A 20,259-nucleotide genomic window follows, 5' to 3' on the forward strand; every position below is an offset into this window, starting at 1 on the left:
CAAAGAAGGTTCAGAGAAGCTGACCTTATAACAGGGATGTGGCTGGCTTGTTCTAGCAAACCGGAGGTCCAAACCTAATGAAGTAGATTTTAGAGATGGGTTTTGGAGGAATGTAATTAATTTAGTTTCATCAGGATGAAGTTTTTTTTTTTTTCTCTTTGTGGGGAGGGATGAGGTATGGGACCCAGACAAAACCCGCAGGGAAGCTGAGAGTAACAACTTTGTCCTGGGTGTGATGGTGGGTGTAAATTAAGTGTGAAACAGGAAGAAGTGAAGCCTGGTCTATAGGCTAACCCTGTAAAATAATTTCAAACTCAATAAGGTTAAAGTGGCAAAGGGACAATTTTATGGATATGGAAACTTCAGAGAGATTCAATGACTTCTGAAGGTCACACAGAAAGCAGAACCTGAGATAACAAATTCAAGTCTCCTCATCCCCAGTTTGGTGGCCTTTCCACTACAGACTAATTTGTGCCCCAGCATTCCTTTGTACTATAGTTAAGACCATCTTTACCTTTCCTTTAAACTGGTAATCGATTGTACTGTGCTGAGGATATAGTGGAGGAGGAACTCTGCAAGATAAATGTCTGACTTAGAAAAGCAACCCTCATTTCCTTAGGGGTGATAGGAAGAAAAGGTAGCCTAAGTGTCAGCAAATCCACATGGGAAACCATCCAAATGGAACACATTTTATCATAAACCTTGTGCTACAAAGGGAAATACCAGAGCATGTGGAAAGATCAGTTCGGCTTTATCAGCATTAGAGAAGCTACTTATTGTCTATACCTGAAAGCTTTTCAGCAGAGTCTTAGTGTAGAAACAGAGCTTAAAATCTGTGCCATGAGACCATCAACAATAGAGGCATTGGTGTTGGCAGATTTACATAATTTAAAATAAGTCATTAGGGACTTCTCTGGTGGTGCAATGGTTAAGAATCCACCTGCCAATGCAGGGGACATGGGTTTGAACCCTGGTCCAGGAAGATCCCACATGCCGTGGAGCAACTAAGCCCATGCACCACAACTACTGAGCCTGCACTCTAGAGCCCACGAGCCACAACTACTGAGCCCGTGTGCCACAACTACTGAAGCCAGAGCACCCAGAGCCCATGTTCTGCAACAAGAGAAACCACCACAATGAGAAGCCTGCAACGAAGAGTAGCCCCTGCTCACCTCAACTAGAGAACACCTGCGTGCAGCAATGAAGACCCAATGCAGCCAAAAATAAATAAATAATTTAAAAAATAAGTCATTAAATATAATAAAATGTATGTTCTTTGCTTGATTTGGTCTGTAAGAACTTTAAAAAAAGTTCATCAAAGACAATACAATCTAGTGGTGGAAATAATAGGTTTGCCTATACCATTTCATTCCCTTACCTCAGAGGCTGCTGCAGACAGAAAGAGACAATGCCCAAGGTGGCTTGTAAAAGGCCCAAGAGAAAGTTAAGGGAGAAGGAAAAGAAGATGGAGAATCAAAAAATAAAAAGAAAGGAAGAAGGAGGAAACATCTAAAGTAAGAGTAAGAGGGGGAAAAGAGTGAAGAAAAGAAAAGGGAAGAATAAAAAACAATAAGTAGCTATATATATAGTAGGCAGTTCAATTGCTTCAAGACAGTTTACCTTATTCTGCTTTATACATTGCCTTTTTCTCAATTTTCAATACCAGTATAATCCAAACTTTTATTGCACAAGAAATAATAGGTTCATTTTTAAAAGTTTTAATTGCAGAAAAAGCAAAAAGAATAAAATAAACATTAGCTGTAATATCACCATGTAGATTAAATCTCTAGTAACATGTTAGTCAATAATATTGCCATCTTTTCAAAACATTTTCTTTTTTATAAAAATAGAGCTGTGCTTCCTTTCTCACTTTGTAGCCTGATTTTTTCACAGAAAATAAATGAATATCTTTCTACCTCAATAAATACATACTTTCAAAGTATCTTAGGGCTTCCCTGGCAGTCCAGTGGTTAAGATTGCATACTCCCAATGCACGGGGCACGGGTTCGATTCCTGGTCGGGGAAAGATTCCACAAGCCACACAGCGTGGCCAAAATAAATAAATAAATAAAGGGTGTCAAAAAATATTTTAAATATTTGCCTCCATTTAAATTTAATTTTAAAGAATTTGATTTATAGGACACACAGAGCTTTTACAAATTTATGAATTATTGCTTTTACTTTTTTATCATGTCTGTAAAATCTCAGAATTCTTTTTTTTTTTTTTACTTTTTATTTTTGGCTGTGTTGGGTCTTCGTTTCTGTGCGTGGGCTTTCTTCTAGTTGCGGCGAGCGGGGGCCACTCTTCATCACGGTGCGCGGGCCTCTCACTGTCGCGGAGCACAAGCTCCAGACGCGCAGGCTCAGTAGTTGTGGCTCATGGGCCTAGTTGCTCTGCGGCATGTGGGATCTTCCCAGACCAGGGCTCGAACCCGTGTCTCCTGCATTGGCAGGCAGATTCTCAACCACTGCGCCACCAGGGAAACCCTCAGAATTCTTAATGTAAACACTTTTGGGGGAAAGAATAGAAAAGAGTTACTTAACGTCTACTTCTAAGAGAACCAAAGCTAGAAATAATAAAGTATATGCTAGAACCCTGTGCCGGGCTCTGCTGAAGAGAGATGGGAAGACTATTTAGGGAAAGATGAGTATTGTTATTCCTCACTATGTAATAGGTGTGTATGAAAGAAGCTGTGCATCCATCAGAAAAATCACATTGTTATTTGTGAAGCTTTTTGAAGAAAATGCAGTAGCATGGATTGGTGAGACAAACATTTGCCATCTATTGCAGTTTACAATAACAGAGGAAAATGACAAAGCCTTAATTGTGAAATGATTATACACCCTATCATTGATTTCAGAAACTGCTAGTTGCATTTCTTTAGAATGTTCTCTGATGTTTCAGATCCATGGTTACTTGTCGCTAGTAACTCACATTTACCTACCAGAGAGATGTAATATGGAGAAATGTGGGTTGTACTTAGGGAAGGACATCTAACTCAACTTTCACAGGCTAATTCCTCAATTTCTTTAAATGATTTGTATTTTCCAAAGTGACTATCTCAGCTGTATTTCAAAATATAATCCAAAGCCTTCTGTTGGTAATAAATCCACAGAAATCCATAAAACCTAGAGTGTTTCATATTATTATTATCAAACATTTATTGAGCTTTCTACTAGTTGTATTCTAGTTATTGTATAGGGCCAAACATTCATTTGTGATCCCTACCTAGAGGGGCTCGCAATCTAAATTTGGCCTAAAGAGAGTGGGGATAAGGGATATTCACAAAAATTATGTGTATGGTTAAATAGTCAAGCAATACAAGTTCCTGTTTCCCATTGTAATGATTTACAAATTACAATGGCAACAATCTCAAAGAGAGAATTCCGTTAGCAACCTTTGCAGTTATTTTTTATCTTTATGGGGTTAACCTTACAGGGGTTGATTAAATTCAAGCTGCGATCTTTCATGAAAACTCAATGGAGGGTCCAGATGGTCCAACATTACCTCCTTTTGTGAGAGGAAATAACTTGAAGATTTTTGTCTAATTAAAGTATTTGTGCTGGTTATTCCTTTAAAAGGAGTCTGCATTACAAATAACCTTTATAAAATACTAATTAGTCAAAACTAGAGCTCTGATTTCACTCTTTCAGTTATGTCTGAGAACCAGAGCAGCATGAACACGACATTTTGAAACTAGACTCTGATACCATCTTTGGGATTTCAGTCTGAAAATACAATTCTGAAAAATCAACAGAACAAGGTTCTGTGGAACAAAATGCCAGGAAGGTCAATGCATTACTTTCCTACTGTTCCAGTCCCATGCTCACAATTACCTTAACTCTTGTCAAAATATTTTCTATGGTAACAGCCAAGACATAATTAGCACCTTTTCTTCATGCTGAAAATATCATTGGTAGCCATAAAACAAATTTGGAGAAAGCTTTTCAGCACCTCAACTTGGCAAATGGCTACTATGGTTATATTGTGGTCATTAGTTATTGGTATTTGCTTGCTAGTGGGAGAAACACTCCATCTTATTCTGCCTTCCCTCCTTCTAATAGCCCTAACTGTATGAGATACAGAGAAAGAGAAAAGTCTAGGGAGAAGGTGGGGATTAGGTGGGGTATGGAAATGAGTTGTGACCTTCTATAGGAAATTAGGCAAGAAACAACATTAACATGCTTTGGTTATTTAGTTATTTGCCTTTGTTATTCTCCAACTTCTTTGGGTATTTTGTCTGTAATCAGGTTGATATTCTCAGATAGTTTGTTCTCCAAAAGCCTGTCTTATGTCAGACAGGCAAAAAGTATGGGTCAATTTTGTTATGAATGGAAAGGCCCTTTATTTGGCTTTTCCTATGTTCTTGGTTCAGCCTACAAAAGCCAAAGTAGTTATGATCAGAGATTTCCAGCAGGGGGTGTACCTGCTTCTATAGGGTAAGCTCATTGAAGCCAAATGACATCAAACATCTCAATATGGTATGTAGTGTTACCACTGATGGTAGAAGGTGGAATTTTGATAACATTTTTTATGGCTGTCATCTCTTTTGATCCTAAAAAGGCCATGCATATTAATACTTTATTAGGATGTGTTAAAGAACTAGAAACTTGTGGAGAATATTTAAACTAAAAACCTAAAATGCCTGACTGAAATCTTATTCTGCTAATTTTTAAAAAGTAAATGAAGAACAAAGCTTCAGGTGAATTTAATTATCCAGTACAGCAGAACAAGTGCTTAAATTTTTTTTAAGATAAGAAGAGTAGTTGATCTGAGAGGGGTTGGTAATATTTACTCTCTCTCTCTCTCTCTCTCTCTCTCTCTCTCTCTCTCTCGCGCGCGCGCGCGCGCGCGCGCGCGCACGCGTAAATGATGAATTACTTATTTTCTCAAAGTTTTTGTTTTGGGTGGGGAGCGTTGGTGTTTAAAGCAATTTCTCTGAAGGCATGGTTCCTGATCAGTTTTAAAACATGCCATGTTGTCCTTGGGTTTTATTTTCTGCTGTTTATTGCCTTTTATTTGTATATATGTAAGCATTTTTAACCCTAGAACTTTTGCCCCCAATTCCTATTTTCAGATTTTTATGTGTACAGAAAACTGTATGCTTTCTTTTTTGAGAGGAGGCAGGTACTAACATAAAAATGATACAAATTTGTTAGTTATTAAGCAGTTTACCAGTATATTAGTATTAATAAGGAGCAAAGTTGTAAAGTTCCAGACCCCTTAAATCAAGATGGATGATGCAGGAGGACTAAGAAGTAAAAACAATGCCAGCTATGAAAATTATCTTTTGAAAACCATGACTTTTTTCCCCCTACACTTTCTGGTGTCTTCGTTATGAGAAAATGAGATTTCAAAAGTCCTTTTTTTCCTCCAGTATCATGTCCTGACTCTTCAGTATCATGTCCTGTTTTAAAGAAAACAGTATTATGTAAAGAAAGTAACACTTTTAAAAGCCCTGATTTGACTTTGGTTTATATTGATACATGTCCATGGTTATGAAATTTCTGATTATTTAGGAAATAATTTAAAAAATATCTTTAGGACACCCTATAGTACTTAACATTTCAACCTCAAAATTATGGCTTTGAATTGGCTTCTTGTACTTTTAAGGACTTTTAGTACAAAGGTCAAAAAATGCATGAACTTTCCAACCTATACAAGTGGTGTGGCTATGTAAGGCATTAGTACCATGTTTTGATGGATCCACTCTCCGAAATTTCCTCCTCTCCTCTTTTTTCTTCCTTTTCTCTGTATTTTCTTTCATTGCAAGTTTTCTTTAGTGTCCTTTTTCCCTGCCTATAGTTTGTAACTGAAAGAAATAAGTACCTATGTACCTTACTTATCTGGTACCATTCAGATGCGAGGGAGTGACTGGAGTAATTTTAGTCACACCTTTTTAAACTTAGGGAGCAAGAAACATATAGAGAAATTAAACATCCCTTCTGTTTTTGTCTATTAAGTTTACCTTAGAGAAACATGGAGAATAGAGGGGCAGGGGTGTGGAAGAAATGAACAGAATTTCTGCTGGAATATTGTGACAGATTTACTGACAAATATTTTCTAACAGATTTTTACCAAAAGGCAGTTTTTGTTTTTCTTTACTGACAGACCGGAAACGTACTTCTGGTTGGAAGCAGCTGCATCATTATAACACTAAAAAGCAACCTTGGCTAACTTCAGTACCTTATGTAACATAAGAAATACAGAATAATTTGAATTTAAAAGACTTTTTTTTTTATATGTTAACTTTATTGATGACGAACTGTTTTCAATGCAGGAAATCTATCCCCAAAGAGAAATTCTCCCCCACATTACTTCTTTCTTTTAAACTTAACAAATTGGGGTAGATTTATGTTTTCGCTCATTCATTCTTTCATCTGCTGGCAGCTATTTTAAGACCTCTGTGTAAGAGGGATTCTGATGACCTTGGGAAAATCACAAGACCTCAGTTTCTTCAATGGTAAAAGAAAAGGCATTCTTCCACCGTCCTTTCTCCACCATTCAATGCCAATGCCCAGATAAGAGATACACCGAAAGCTCAGTGTACCCCCAAACTTGTGAGATTTCCACAAGTCTCAAAAAATATTGAATATACTTAAGGCAGTGTAATAAAAGCCGGGTGGCCGATGGTTCCTAAGGTTGGGCTGGTAGTGGTGTGAGCAGGGGTCTTCTGGGCCACCCCAAAATCCGCCCCATGTCTTGGCATCTCGCTCAACTTCCACAAGAACGGACTCGAGGGCCTGCCTCCGTCCTTGTGCGGTGTCGACGGCGAAATGGATTCTTCTTGCTCCCATGGAGTTTTGCTTTCTGGGTGAGTATGGCACCAGGTCCCGTGCGGGTGATGTCTGTAGTTGGCCAGCGATCCCAGGCAGAAAACTGGCTGCACACACAGGAGCATACAGGCAAGTATGTCCCTGAGAACGAGCTTGGGCGCATATTTTCATCTCTTGAATTCTTTAACGCTCTGAGGCCGTAGGCTGATTTATCGAGAATCATTCAGTGCCCATGCGATGTTTTGCGGCTAACACAATATCTGGTTCCTTTTCAGTATTGTGGTTTGCTCTCAGTTACGGCCAGAAACCGGAACAGAAGGAAAGGGAGAAAGCAGGAAAGGTTTGGAGACGACCGTGCTCAGGGCGGCATGGTCTGCAGCTTCTAAAGCGTGGAGGATGGGACGGAGGAGGAGCAGAATACGGAGAAAGGGGAAAGCAGAGGAAAAACACTCACGCCAATGGGTAGAAGGGAAAAGGTGAGAAGGAATGGAGTAAGAGAGGGAACCAATGGGTGGGAGGGGCGGAGGAAGAAGGGGGAGGGGCAGAAGCCAATGGGGGAGCCGGGACGCGAGCGAGGACGCGGCCCCGCGCGCTCGCTCCCTCCCTCCTTCTCGGGAGCTCGCGCCTTCCCAGGCTCCCGGGAGACGAGGGCAGGGGCGGGGCCCAGCCGGGCTCGCGGCGCGGGAGGCGTCGCGAGGTGAGGGCGGCGGGGGCGGGGGATTGTGGGGAGGGCGCTGTGGCTGCGCGCGCGCGCGCCCCGTCGAGGCTGCGCCGCCGCTCCGCCCCCGGCCGGGTGTGTGGCAGCGCGCGCGCGCGCGCGTGCGTTCCGGCGGTGCGCGCCGGGAGAGATGCTGAGGTAAAGTTCGGGAGAGAGGGAGAGATCCGTCAGCGCGAGGGAGCCCGAGTGGCCGCCATTACTGAGCCCGGCGCGGCGGCGGGCGCAGGGGAAGGGGGGAGGGACGGGGCCGCCGCTGGTGGCGGGGAGGGAGGGAGGGTGGGTTACCCGTCCGCGGGAGCCGTAGGGCTTGAGGTTTCGGGGCGTGTGTGTTGGGGAGGGCGGGGGGAGGTGGCTGAAGGGACGCGGCGCACGGTGAGCGCGCCGGGGAAGAGAGACGAGCAGAGAGTGGAGGAGGAGGCGGCGGCGGGAGCGCTCCCCAGGAATGTCGCTGCCGCCGCCACCGCCGGGGCCGCTGCCGTTGAGGAGGAGATGGAGGAGACCGACGGTGTTAGGTAGGACCTTGCGACTCCCCGCTCCTTCCGGCCTGCCGGCTCGCCCCCTCCCCGCCGGGGACCCTCCAGCCGCCCGCTGCCCTCTGTCCCGCTCGGTCGCCGCCGCCGGTTGTAACCAGTTCAAGGGGCTGGGGCCCCGCAGCCGCCGAGGGGAGCCTGGCGCCGCGCTCGGTCCTTGCAGGCCGGGGCGGGGAGCGGCTGCCGCGGGGAGGATACGGGCGGCGTGAAGGGCAGAGAGGCCGTGGGGGTGGGGGGCGCTTTCTCCACAGGTGACGGGGCAGGGGTCGGCGGAGGCCTGGTGGCGGCCGGGGATCGCGCGGGCCCCGCCGGGTGTCCCATCTCGCCCGCCGCCCTCACTTGCTCTGGTCTCGGATGGTGCGTGGGGGAGGAAGGTGGCCGTGTCTGTTGCCCGGGTGGCTGCTGTTAACGAGTTCCACCTGGAAGGGGGAGAGGGGGTGGGCGCATATTCGCGGAGACACAGTCCTCGTTGCAAACTTGAGCGTCTTTCTGGGGGATCGGCCCTTTCACTTTTTTCCCCTAGCTCCCCCACTTCTCCCTGGGTTCTGTTCACCAATTTCCCGTCTGCTTCTAAAGCTCAGGGTAGGATATGAGAAGTTGCGCTGCGCAACCAAAACACAAGAGTCCTAAGGGTTGATTGCGACTGGGTGAGCCTTTGATACTGAGTTCTCGCTAGAATAACCTCTAGATTCTCCCTGTTTCCACTAAAGAAAAGTATCGGGGTGGGGGTGGGGAGCTGCGCGGGAGCGCGCGCGCACTTATCCACACATAAATACACTCACTCCTTCACACCCTCCCTCTCCAGCGTTACTAGAAATGCAAGTGAGGTGGACGCTCTGGGTGCAGCTGAGGCTGAAAGGTGCTCGGAATTCAAGGCAAACTATCAGGACGTTTAGTAAAATTTCGAGAAAGTTGTAGGGGAGAAGCTCCAGTCTGGGCCCACGTTGAATATATGGGAATTTAAATGTTCTAAATTTAGGCCAAAATAGGCATGCAGATGGTGTGTACGCGCGTTTTTAACTTTAAATTCCCAACGATAATTTGCTTTTGCCTTTGTGATTGGTAGGAAACGACATCATTCTTTAAAAAGTGTTCAGGTATAAAACAGTGAAATACATCGCTATATTTACTGATTTTTACTTATGCTGTCTTCTACAGGTGTTGGGGGGCGGGGTTTGTCGACTCCACTTAAATCCAAAACCAGTATTCAATTTGAATAGTATATTAGGGAGTGTTTATTTACATGGATGTTCTCCTTCATTTCAGGGCATATTTCTCTAAGTCTCCATTTAAGATGGTTCTTTTAACAAAAATGTGATCTAGATTCAACTCTTAAGAAAAATATTTAGTTAAGTAAGATATGTTAATAAAATGTGTTTGGAAGTGTTTTGCTGTCAATTCCAGTTTATTTGACTTTAATGTGATAAAACTGTACTCTTACTTAGTATTTTTAGATAGACATACTGACCATATAGGTAACCTGCTAGACAGTTTCCAGATTAAGGTTTTGCTTCCATTTTAAATTGCTTTCTCATTTTTGGCTTTTTCATGTGTTCTTTGTAGTTGACTCACATTTCTTGTATCTGTGTAGTATCAATAGATCAGAGGAAGAGACTGGTAAATGCAGATCACCAAAAACTTTTATAGGCCTTGGAGCATATAACTAAACATACATGACCGAAAAGCTGGGAATACCTGTGCATTTAACTTTCAAGAAATAGCACTATTGATCAGATGGACTTAAAGCAAAAATTAGAGCAATACAGGTGACTAGATAACAATCGATTTGGTTGTCATGTGTAGGCTACATTTTTTTTTTAACCCACCTCAGCATGTCTTATTTTACCATTCTTTGTACGTTAATTGTAAGAGCACTGGGGAATGGGGTGTGTTACACTTTGATATGAGAAAGAATTGTCACAGAATCTGATATCTTTATCAGTTTTTTAGCACCCCTCCCCCACATTTAAATTAGCCATTTAGAAATTGTATTGCAAAATTAATATCTTACTTCTGTCACCTGGTACTTATCCTAAATGTTTTCAAACCGTGCCCCTGCCCCCATCTTTTTATGTTTGAAAGGCAGATTTAAATCTGCACACTTGCTCTTTCGGAGAAAATTATTTTGACCTTGAAAGTTAAGATTTTTTAAGGAATAAAATACTGTACTTGCATTCTTTTTTTGGAATTGAAGTTGTGGCACAGCTTAGAATAATAGTTTTGTAACTCACTTTTAAATTGAAAAAATTATTTCTCAAGAAGAGCTTACTAAACTTTTACTTTTTCATCATTAGCAGGACTTAAGGTAAGTGTTGCCTTTAGTATTCACTTCTTAAATATGAAATGGCATAATAGAGATTTTCTTGATAGCTACAGAATGTTTTAATTTTCACAAGTTCAGTTTCCGTAGATATTATTTTTAAAACTGTTTATTTGGGCTAATTGTTTCTTTGCCCACTAAGGAAGGATACAGGTAATATAGTTCACTCAAGAAACGCTGTATAGTGTTCTGTTTTAGTAATGTCTTATGTTCCTAAAGGATGTTTGTAAAATACATTTGAAGTACACCAAGGGAATTCGGCTTTTTAAAGAACTGTGAAGAAACTTTATAAAGTGATCCATTATTTGGTGACTTGAGTAATCAAGCTCCTATTTGTTTACATGAAGGTTGTTGATAATTTTCTCAAACTCGGAAAATTAAGAAAAAATAGTTCAGTACTAAGAATTTTAAGTATGAACTTTAATTGGTTTTCAAATTCTGTTCCTTGGATCCCTTATGGATTTTTGCTGGATGTCTTGAGACTTCCTCTGTTACCCCACCCTTCAAAACCAGGGCAGCCTTTATTTTTGTCTATTAAATGCATTGTATCAATACTTAAATATAAAAATTCCTTTGAAAAAAGAAATCATCTGCATTAGGAATTTTTTGAAAGCCTCCAATTTGTATTCATTAGTTCAGATTATCTTTTTTGGCACTTATTATATGCCTGGCCTTGGGGGTACCAAGATAAGTTAGTAGTAACTTTACCAGGAGTAAATAGTTACAAGTACTAAGAGATGCGGAAAAGAGAACCACTGTTTCTATCAGGGCCTCTTTGGGAAACCTTTACAGAAGAAGCATTTGAATTTGGATGTTTTGACTGCAAATAGGAGTTTGAATGTAAGAGAGACAAAAAAGGTTTTTGTTTTTTCACTGTATTTTGGAGGTTGACTGTCCACAATTCCTTAGATTTGCAGTCAGATAAAGTAGGTTGTTAATATTTGGTCATGTCTGTGTGTTTTACTCCTTAGAATTAGACTGTTGGGAAAAAATTATGCATAACTTTGTAATTTTAGGGTTAAAATATGACTGGTATGTTCCATTTGGTTAGATTCTCAAGCTTTTCATCATGAAGAGTTAATGGAAAGGTGAATTTTTATTTTTCTAGCTTCGTATTAGATTTAGTCTATTTTATTATCCCTGACAAGTATTTTATTGAGCAACTAGACACTGTGAGTGATACAAGGAAATATAAAATATTGCTCCCTTAAAAGAGCTTACAGCTTTGGTGGGGAGTGAGCTTGGCAATTTAGGAATAGTTAAATGCCAGTTAGAAGTAGAGTAGAAGAGCCATATACAAGGTAGTACCTATTGATTTAAAAATTGGTGTAAAGGAATTTAGATAAAGGAGATGTCATTTGCAAGTTGCCTAGGATTGGAATGAGTGAGAAAAAAAGACATTTAAGTTAATGACACTGTGGACCCAAAGCACAGGGGAAGTGTGGATAAATTGACAGGTGAGGAGAAAATATAAGGTAAAAATATAAGAGCATCAGTTTGTATGTTGTGAGCCAAATTGAAGGATTGGGGAAAAGTGTTAACACAAGGTTAATAGGAGGAGTAATCGGGAAATAAACAAATTACATCTTCATTACTGTCCTTGTTATTATATTTGGCATTGTCAAACAGCCTTGGAAAACTCATTCTTTGGCTTCTGTTAAGGTATATAGTTTGTTCTTTTTCTTCCTAGTGATCCAATATTGTGATCCAGTATTTTATGTTTCTTTCTATACTTGCCTTTCCAGAGTCAGGATAATGTATCTCTTTTTATTTGCTCCTTTATTTTTATTTTGGTTGATTACTGAAGAGAAGGTAGAAAATTAACATTCCTATGATCTGGGAAACTGAGATCCAGATTTCTACTCTTCTCTGTAAGTTTGTAACTCTTTGGATGCTTGTTAAAAAGAGTATTAAATCAAATGGTCTCTTAAATAATTTTCTAAAGTTTATGATCTTGAAATTGATGTTACTGATCTTGACTTTGCCTCATTTCATTTCTGTATTTTCATTTGTCTTGGTAATACTGTTACCTGAAACTCAAGTGATAGCACCATCTGTTGCTGAGACTGATTAGTTTTTCTTTAAGAAACATTGACTCATTTGTTTTTATTTCTTTTATCTAGCAGCCAGTCACCAAGATCTTTGTCTTGGACTGCTGTTTTCAGTTCTGTGATAGTTCAGGTGCTTTCAAGCCTCTAGTATATATACATCTCTTGGGCATTGTGCCCTACCAAATCCAGTTTTGTATTCTACGTCTAATCTGGAATGGCTTCTTATTGCTCATTACAAAGTCTAACTCATGTTTGCCCTTGAAGACCTTCCGTAGATCTTATATCTTCAGAAATAAATAAGAAATAAGTTTCCACTTTCCAGCATGGCAGCTGTGCTCAACCACTCCATCCTAATCACACACCAGGAAGGACTTCTTTTTAAAATCCAAATCCAGTCTGTTTTCAGAGTTTACTCAGATCCTTTAATCTGTTGCAGGGGTCTGCAGATTATAGCCTCTGGGCCAAATCCAGCCTGCTGCCTGTTTTCATTTAATGGCTTTTTACATTTTGAAATGGTTGAGGAAACAGTTAAAAGAATAATATTTTGATATATGTGAAAATTATATGGAATTCAAATTTCATTGTCCATAAATAACCAGTGATCATTTTTGTAAGTATTGTCTATGGCTGTAATATTTACTGTCTGGCCTTTTACAGAAAAAGTTTTCCAAGCCCTGACCTATACCAATATGTACTGATTTTTCATTTCTTTGAAATCCTGTTACATTTATCAGTTCCATAGTATAACACACTGCCTGTGACTCCTCAGCTATGGTACTATATATAAAGCTTCTTAAAAATAGTGGAGAAAGTGTTTTTCAGCCTTTAAAAAAAAAATCCATACCTCCTTTTTAGTCTATACCCCTTTTTGAGATTCTTATTTGACCACCTAATGTTCCCATAATTAAGAATATTGTTAAACTTAATACAGTTTGTTTTCCCTCCTGTGTAGCATTACAATAACAAACGTTAAATTATGCCCTTTCCCCCTGCTTTTCAGTTCTTCAAAGTGAGAAGAAAGGACTCAGACCCTGGAAGGGAGCATATTCATAGCCTGGCTTAGTGGACTTCCCTATACATACCTTTGTACCCTCAAAACTTCTGACATAAAGCTAAGCAAATAGTAGCTAAGCACAGTATGTACTTAATGGGTTGCTTACATAGGTTGATGTAAATGAGGTTACTGTTGGTTCTTCTGTTTTCATCACAGAATAAGGAAATGGACTAGGAAGAGTTTAGAATAACTTTGACACCACGTCCTCAGAGACAACATGTTGTTAGAGGAAAGTGTGGATTAAAAACAGGATAGGCAGTTAATCTATCTAGGGAGTAGTTTACATCATTGCTTTTCAAATATTTTCTGCAATGAAACTTTTTCAAACAATAAATCCTTGAAATATCAAAAGGTAAAAATGGATAAAAGCAGAATTACATTTGCTGAGTAGGTTTTGGGGAGATCTCAGAGTTCTGCCTACTGAGACCCTTCTGGAAGGTACCCTTCAGGCTTAATGTTTATAAGCCCATAATTTGTTAATGAGCAGACTAAAGATCTTGGAAAAAATACTGGACTTTTTATATTAGAATATTCTGCTGTGCTAAACCTTATGGACCCATAATAGTGTGTGATTTTGTTAATTGTGACTGTGAATATGACTTCAAGATTGTCCAGTGGTTTGGGATCCGAGTCTGGAGATTGATTCATTCAGTCATCAAATACTTGAGCACCCACTGTGTGTCAGGCACTGATCTGAGTGCTAGGAATATGGTAAAAAACAAAACAAAATCTCCATCCTAACAGTTTATCCTGAATCTTACCAAGATATGCTTCAATAAAGACTAATTCATAGGAATGATGACTTCAGCATTCCTTTCACCCTTAAGATAGTGTGCTTATGTGGTACAGACCTTGGTCAAAGAAAACATGGAATATGATTGACTCTCCTACAGGTGTTAACATTGTTTACTTAGCTATCTTTTATATGTTAAAATGACTTTTCCATTTCTTCTTCTAATTTTTATGGCATATATTTGTCATTGAGAACTAGCAACATTAAGAAAAGTATATTTTAAGGCAATATTATGCCATATTCATCTTTTAGTATACAGTTGATGTTTTTATTCTCAAACTGTTCTCGATAAGTTTACCTAAGATTGTGGAATATATGATCACCTTTGGGCTTGGATCTGCTTCTGTCTTGAATATTTGTTTATTTAAGGGATATTTTCTCTATTTGACTTAAAGAAGATGGAGCACATAATTACAGAGCTGCTTCTGCATAATTAGGTCTTTGAAATGTTTTCTGTAGTAAATAGTTGTGATTTAAAAAAATTTTTAGGTGTCAAAAATAAAAGTTAGATGATTATTCTGGCTGAATACAGGCATACATTTTATTACGCTTCACAGATACTGTGTTTTTGCTCATTCAAGGTTTTTGGCAACCCTGTGTAGAGCAAGTCTATAGACACCATTTTTCTAACAGCATTATTTTTTAGTTAAGGTATGTACATTGTTTTTTTAGACATAATGGTACTGAACACTTAGTAGACTACAGTATAGTGTAAACATAACTTTCATATGCACTGAGAAACCAAAAAATTCATGTGACTTACGTTATTGTGATACTTGCTTTCTTGTGGTGGTACGTTATTGTGATACTTGCTTTCTTGTGGTGGTCTGCAACCAAACCTGCAATATCTCCGAGGTATGCCTGTACAGTATTATAGATTATAGTTAGTCTTTATTCTGATGGCTTAATTTTTGACAAAAAATTTTGGGACCTTGAATATATGTATATTTTCTCCATAAGTAGCTTTAGAAAATCTTTTAGATTATTAAATCATGGCACCTATTTAGTAAACCTAACGTGCTTTACTTTTTTTTTTTTAACCGAAGATTTAAGAACATTTGATTTTAATATTTATTAGCATTCATGCATTTGTTGAATAGCTACTAGGTGGGAAGGACTGTTCTGGGCTCTTGGGAGCCCAGATGATGGAATGAACAGATTTGTGCCTTTGTGCATCTTTATTAAACCTGGAGTGGGGCAGGGAGAGGGATAGAGTTAATGACAGATAATAAAGAAGTAAGTTGTATAGTAAGTTAGGAGGGTAAGCAAAGGGGAATTTGGGGAGTATTAGGAAATAAGTGCAAAGGTAGGAACATGTTTGGCTTGTTGAGCGACAGTTCAGGGTTTCTCACTGTGACTGGAATAGAATGAGAATGGGGAGAATAGTATGAGAGTAGGTCAGAGAGTAAGATAGGGCTGGAGAAGGTAGATCTTGTAGAAAGCCATTGAAAGGACTTGGCTTTTATTTTTAGGAACCACTGGAGAGTTTTGAGCAAAAGAAAGGAAGGATCTGACTTATGTTTTAAAAGAATTACTCTGGCTGCTCTATGAACAGACTGGGGAAGGGGAGCAGGAGTGGAAGCAGAGAAATTAGTTTAGAAGCCTTTGGAATAATCCAGAGCCAGAGATGACAGTGGAATGAGATCAGAGTTATAGCAGTAAAGGTAGTGAAAAGCAATAAATTCTGGATGTATTTTGAAGATAGGGCCAGCAAGAATTTCCTGACACAGTATGGTAACTTAAAAGTGTAAAATAGTTTTTAAAATATACTTTTTATTGATTAATGAGTGCAACAGTTCTGTGAAAAGGTACAAAACAAAATTTAGTTTAAGTCCAGAATTAATAAGAATCTTTTCAGTTTCCTAGATCCCTTATAGAACTTAAAAACATTTTTTTTTGCAGAAAACCACTTCATGTTATTAAAACTCCATTAAAAGGAGCATGTTACGTTTGAATGGCTTAAAATTGCTCAGAAAACTTAGTTGTAGAGGTAGCTTCATTGCAGCAGACAACTGTAGGACAGTTCCACTCAAAAATTGTACATTGTCATTAATTTCTGTAAGGATGCTTAATCTAAACATTTCCTTGAAGTGAAAGTTTATAGGATAATCTTAAAGGCAGGATGAGAAACTGATTGCAAACTATTAAAAGCAGCACTACTGCTTAAGAAAGTAGATTGGTCATCAAGAGACTCATCTTAACCCTCTAACTTTGAGTAGGTCATTGTTTTTATCTTGGTTTTTTCATGAGCAAAAATCAGCATGATAGTAGATGTTAGAGAGAACAAGGTATTTTTAGTTATATGAAAATAGTTATGTCAAAAATAGAAAAGAGGGGCTTCCCTGGTGGCGCAGTGGTTGAGAGTCCGTCTGCCGATGCAGGGGACACGGGTTCGTGCCCTGGTCCGGGAAGATCCCACATGCCGCCGGAGCCTGTGCGTCCGGAGCCTGTGCGTCCGGAGCCTGTGCTCCGCAATGGGAGAGGCCACAACAGTGAGAGGCCTGCGTACCGCCAAAAAAAAAAAAATAGAAAAGATATGTCTGGATTGACATAGTCAAATATTACCATTAAAAATATTTGAAAGGAATTTTCAAATTAAATCAAACAGGCTGCCTATAGACATTGGCCGTTAGCTTATTAGTGGGAACTCAAAACAAAAAAAACCAGAAGGCATTCATTTTTTATCAGCACAGCAGAAAAATTACCTTGGTTAGTTAATGAGGGCAGTTTTGACTTGGATAGTGAGGGCCAGTGGATAATTCATGTATGTATAAACTATCCAAGTGTCTGAAAGTAAATTTCTTTATAACCTATTACAGCCAATCTCATGAGAGCTGTCTTTCTCCCTTGGGGTGGTAATAGCGTACTCAAACAAATGGCAAAATCTTTTTGAGGGCAGGATGGCAACAATTTTTTTTTTTCTGGTCTAGGATTTCTGAAACATTTTAAAGATCGGAAAACACTTTTATAAACTTCAGTTTCTGAGTTAAGTAAACCTGTAAATCAAATAAAGAAGACACTGCTCTGATGAAGAGTTGGAGAGAGCAACTATTTATTTGCCCAGTGTTCTTTCCCACCTCTAGATGAAAGAATTTTCCCACCAGAATTTGAAAATCACTATATGGCGACTCATGACATAAACTCTGGATCTGACTTCAGAATACCAGCAGGTAGCCTGCCTGAGAGCATCGTTAGAAAAAAGAATATGGATGTTCCTCACTGTGTCTAATTGGTAGTTTACTGTAAATTTGGTTTGTTAACCATAAATGTCACACAAAGCTACCTTAGTTTTAATTTAAACTTCAGTATTTGTAATTCAGAGACTGCCACTAACAAATTAATTAGGATGTGTTGAAGCCTTAGTATTAAAAATTATCCTCAGTATAATAGAGGGGCTTCCCTGGTGACGCAGTGGTTGGGAGTCCGCCTGCCGATGCAGGGGACACGGGTTCGTGCCCCGGTCCGGGAAGATCCCACATGCCGCGGAGCAGCTGGGCCTGTGAGCCATGGCCACTGAGCCTGCGCGTCCAGAGCCTGTGCTCTGCAACGGGAGAGGCCACAGCGGTGAGAGGCCTTCGCACCGCAAAAAAAAAAACACATAGTAGAGGGTTTTTTTTTTGTCTGTTAGATAAAAAGCCTTCCAGTTTTCAATGACTGATGAAAGCGTGAAGACTTCATGCCTCCACTCATCTTCATTTACTTTTAAGGCCTTTTTCTTTCTGAAACTTTAAAAATTGATTTTGTGATAGTGTTTTTATTTCTACTCTTATACTCTATAACTTTAGATAGAAAAGTATCTCAGTCTTTTGAGGTTTATGCTCTAGGAGAGCATGAATGATTCTTTTCATGTGTTTCAATAAGTATATGTAAAAAATATTAACAAAGATGTGACCATTATGACAAGGATTAGATTTGTAGTTGAAATTTTTCTGCAATATTCAGTTCCATATGATGTTGTATTGTTACCTTTCTATTAACAGCTTTGTGTCTCTTAAGCTGGAAAGCAGGGGATAGTCTTAAACTTCTTTGAATTGCTCTTAGTTTTCAGAATAGATGTTTGTCTACCACAGAGTTAATAAAGAGCTATGTGTAGTTCCAGTGTTTGTACTGTTTAATGTAAAAATTCCCCAGTTATATTTTCTTTTGATTTACATTTAAAAGGATATCTTCTGCAATTTTTTGCTTGCTTAGTAAGAAAGAAGGATAGACCTTCTTTCCACGTATTCCACTGTGTTTTCAATTTTTTTTCTTGTTAGTTATGAATCACTATGCTATTTTCACAAACCAATTTCCCTTTTTATCACTGTTTATAACTTTGTTATCCAGTTAGTTCACTGTTGTCTTTTCAGTAAATATCCATTAAGTAGCCCAGTTGTTCTTTTATGCAGTTTAGGTAAAGAATGTTAAACTTGGTGCTAAGTGCAAATATTCAGTTTGATCACTTTAAGATTTGTAAAAATTTTTACTTAATGAAAGAGAGTTAAGAGCATTGGGTGGGACTGCCCTAATTTCTTATACTGCTAGTTATTGTATATACTGCTACCAGATAAATATTTGTAAGTCACCAGTCTGATCACATCATTTTTAATAAATCTTCAAAAGCTTCCTTGGTTCTAAGAATCAAATTTTAAAAGCAGAACTTAGTATTTGTTAAGCATTTTTTTCTTTGCTAGGCACTTAACATTAAAGAAAAAATTAGTTCTTAAATTTGTATAGATAGGCAGCCCTATTTTATAGATGGGGGAACCATGTCTCAAGAGGTTTAGGGCTTTACTATTGTCAAACTAGTAAATACTAGGAGTTGAATTTGAAATCAGTTCTATTTACTCATGGTGTTCTACTACTTATGTTGCTCCTTCAACATGACAATATTTTATTTATTACCGAATTGAAGATAATAAACATTTTGCTTGAATATCAGATGGTTGATATTGTTAAAATTAATATTTGGTTGAGGCTGATAGGATAAACTTAGAGAATACAAGAATAAATCTGAAATTTTATTTTAAAATATTGTACTAGAAATATTAGAATTTAAATTTCAAGAATAATTTCTCTTTACCATTAGTTGTTAGTATAGCAGATGTGCAGCACAACCTAAATAGATGTTTACTTGCAATTTTGAGGGTAGTGGAGAAGCCACATATTGGGGGCAGGTAGTGGTTCTTTTCTTACCTTTATTTTTTTCCTCATGGTCTTTTTATTCTTTTATTTTGTCTGGATTGAAGATAATTTTCACATATGTTGATGTACATGACTGGATATTTTCCTTGTGAAATTTTGATGTGGTAGAAATGATGTATTGCTTTTCCTTCAACCTCAAAAGAATGTGAAGAATCTCCAAATAATACCTTCGTAAGAGACTGATTCATTGCTTCCACACAAATAACCTAAATTAAATTACATGCAATTCTTAAAGTTTATTTGATGTTGTTGGTATATCAAATAATTCTAAAAGATTTTCTCAAATATACAATCGTAAAATTCTTTAGCTTTGTGCTACTCAAAATGTGATCTCTGAGCTCTTTGTAAATACTCAGAGGGAATAAATACAGAAATCAAAAACATTTAGAAACAATTTGACAGTAATTTTGTATCTCTTGAATCTAATAAGAAACTGGGACCTAGATTTTTTAAACATTTCATTCATTGTATTTTTAAAAATTGACTTACAGATATGAAATAAAAGGTCCTTAGATCGTTTGAGAAGCATTGATCTAGTTAAATGCTGTCATTATTTGTATTAACTGTTCATTTATATTTCCTTGTTTAAGTATATGAATATCCTTAATTGGTTTTAGATATAAAATTTGATAGATTTCACAGGAGTATGTTGAAACTTCTTGAAAATTTTTTTTAATTCTAAAATTTTGCTAAATTCATATGAAATTCCATTTTAGGGAATGAGTTTTGAGGAACCATGTTACAGAAAGCAGATAGTTTTTTAAAGTTGTGAGAGAGCTGTTCACGCAACTAGTATGTTTTAGTTATCGTCAATCATAGCCAGCCTCCAGTC

The 20,259-nt window shown here is 38.6% G+C and overlaps 1 protein-coding gene across 10 annotated transcripts in view; it reads left to right on the forward strand.

Moving 5' to 3' along the window:
• Nucleotides 1–7,233: 7,233 nt before the first annotated feature.
• ARHGAP5 (Rho GTPase activating protein 5) overlaps nucleotides 7,234–20,259 on the forward strand; it is a 106,269-nt gene continuing 93,243 nt past the window's right edge. For 4 of the 10 annotated variants that reach the window (XR_016392163.1, XM_022553468.3, XM_089907584.1 and 1 more), the window contains exon 1: nucleotides 7,802–8,007. The gene's annotated coding sequence lies outside the window, so the exon portion shown is untranslated. Of the gene's footprint in view, nucleotides 7,254–7,537; nucleotides 7,634–7,800; nucleotides 8,008–8,445; nucleotides 19,599–20,259 lie in introns of those variants that run through there. The other 6 variants (XM_089907585.1, XM_089907586.1, XM_089907588.1 and 3 more) reach the window with 4 other exon arrangements.

The sequence above is a fragment of the Delphinapterus leucas genome, chromosome 2 (genome assembly GCF_059928025.1).
Source record: "Delphinapterus leucas isolate spDelLeu-1000000601 "Yukka" chromosome 2, BTC_Dleu_Yukka2, whole genome shotgun sequence".
NCBI lineage: Eukaryota > Metazoa > Chordata > Mammalia > Artiodactyla > Monodontidae > Delphinapterus > Delphinapterus leucas.